Here is a 2509-nt window from a genome sequence, read left to right as displayed (position 1 = left end):
TTTTTTTTTTTTTTTTTTTTTTTTTTTTTTTTTTTTTAATGACTGAGGCTCTTTCTTTCCTTAGCTCCTCTCCTAAGTATTCAGAGTAAATCTGAAACTCAGAACATACTTACCTACTGTTTTCTTGTGAATGACAAGGTCCATGCCTCTGTTTTCATAACACTGCAGAAATGGTAATGGCTTAATTGGAATGTTCTAGAAAGGGGATCTCTGGACACTGGGCAGCCAAGCACTAAGGTCCTGGGAAATTTTCTAAGTGAAAGGGAGTCATTGAACAGTTTCCAATTTGCCTTTGTTTCTGATTCCAAAGGGAACCTAATTTGATTTCTAACCCCCCAGCTCAGAGACCTCGGAAGTTTGGCTAGAAAAGTGCCAAGGAAAATTCCCTCACAAAAACCTAATTCATAGGGTCCTACAGTCATGGCTCTTTGAGGCAACTGACACTAAAATATAATAAGAGGACCTCATTCTTCAAGGGGTGCTGTGTACGGGTGTGCCCCCCAGGGGCACCAGACCTCCCATAAAGCCCAGCCAGGTCCACCAGCCTCATGGACCACCCAGGCCTCGGGGTGAATCCTGTCCCCACCACACATGGTTGTGCCCTTTTGGGCAAACATTCTCCTGGGTCCTTACAGTAACTTGGTAAGGCTGACTTTAGGTGTTTTGTGATTTGAGGGCTGAAATGCAGCAGTTCTCAAAGTTCGTTTGGCTTCAGAATCCTCCATACTTGGTATAAATGCAGGTTCCTGGACTCCACTCCAGTTTTGGTTCCATGGGGCTGGGGGTCTGAGAATCTGCATGGCCAGTGTTGCCTTAGGTAGTGCTGAGGGAGGCGGTTCCAGATCAGATTTGGAGAGATTTGAGTCTAATGTGTGTCCCCTCCACGGGGACTTCAAACTTTGCAGCAAGTCTTACACTTTTTTTTTTTTTTTGAAACAGAGTCTCTCTCTGTCCCCCAGGCTGGAGTGCAGAGACACGATCTCGGCTCACTGAGAGCTCTGCATCCCGGGTTCACACCATTCTCCTGCCTCAGCCTCCCGAGTAGCTGGGACTACAGGCGCCCGCCACCACGCCCGGCTAATTTTCTGTATTTTTTAGTAGAGACGGGGTTACACCGTGTTAGCCAGGATGGTCTCGATTTCCTGACCTCGTGATCCACCCGTCTCGGCCTCCCAAGCAAGTCTTATTCTTACATCTACTGTGGGATGGGCAGTGAACTAGAACTGAAACAAAGAAATAAAGGCAGGAAAAAGCAAGCTCTCAGCGTGCAGGGGACAAGCCCACAACGCAAACGTTCACTCTCAAAGCCCGCTTGGAAGGAGCCCTTTCCCACCTGGAAGAACGGGACGGGTGGGTCAGTGTGGCGCTGGTGCCCTCTAGTGGTCATGTGGAAACCACCGGCACATCCTCCTGTGAATCTTCAATTTCTGCTTCCCTTCAAATTTCACTAATGCCCATGACTGCCCCTTTCTAGTGGTAGGAAATGGACTTGATCTGTGCCACCTCTTGATACAGGCAGTTGAGTGAGGTGGAAATATCAGAAATCTTGGGGTCAAAGATACCTGAGTTCTAACTCTTTTTCCATCACTTGCTGTATTGCCTGTAGAAACCATTTACCTTTTCTGAGTCTGATTTTTCTGTCTGTAAACCATGCAAAATGAAAGAACAATATGCAACCACTAGGAGATCTTGAACTCATTCTGCATTCCCCCTGCTGTGCTTTTATCCCACAGTTTAGGGTCTACCCTTTGTCCTGAGGGGCTTAGAGAATGGCCCTCCCCAGACACGGCTGAGAAGACTGGGGAACCCTCAGTAAAAGTAATAGGCAGAGATGGTTTCCTCAAATGGAGACTGGTTCCTATGCACCCCTGAAATGGCTCCTGCGAGGATCCATGCCCTTGTTGAGAGATGGGGTCCTAGTCCTGGCAGCTGGCTCAGCTCTACCCTCTTCCTCCAGCCTCTAGCCCGTGCAATGTCTTCTGTAGTCTGGGCAGCTGAGAAATTTGATTTCCAAGTGTGCATGAAAATTTTCCTGCTTTATACTTGTCACTGGCTTTGAGTTTAAAAGACATAAATGTGAGACTTTGGTTCTCTGATTGCACAGTGACCTCCACCACCCAAGGCGGGGGTGCTCCCTCAGAGCTGTCAGATGGAGATTGGACAGCATAGCCCTCAGGGCATGAGGGAACATTTTACTGAGTGCAGGGAAAGCACATCAGTTGATAACTTTGAAATCTCCTTGCACACATGTGGATAGAAATGCCACATTGCAGAGATATTCTGAGGGTGAGACTTTGCAAGGCATGAGGCTGGCATAGGACAGGCACTCCACTCCCTTTTCCTTAAAAAAAATTGCTCATTAGGGCCGGGCGTGGTGGTTCATGCTTGTAATCCCAGCACTTTGGGAGGCCGAGGCGGGTGGATCACTAGGTCAAGAGATGGAGACCACGGTGAAATCCCGTCTCTACTAAAAATACAAAAAAAAAAAAAAAAAAAAAAAAAAAAAAAA

The sequence above is a fragment of the Piliocolobus tephrosceles genome, chromosome 4, assembly GCF_002776525.5.
Source record: "Piliocolobus tephrosceles isolate RC106 chromosome 4, ASM277652v3, whole genome shotgun sequence".
Lineage (NCBI taxonomy): Eukaryota > Metazoa > Chordata > Mammalia > Primates > Cercopithecidae > Piliocolobus > Piliocolobus tephrosceles.
This window is presented reverse-complemented; position numbering follows the sequence as displayed.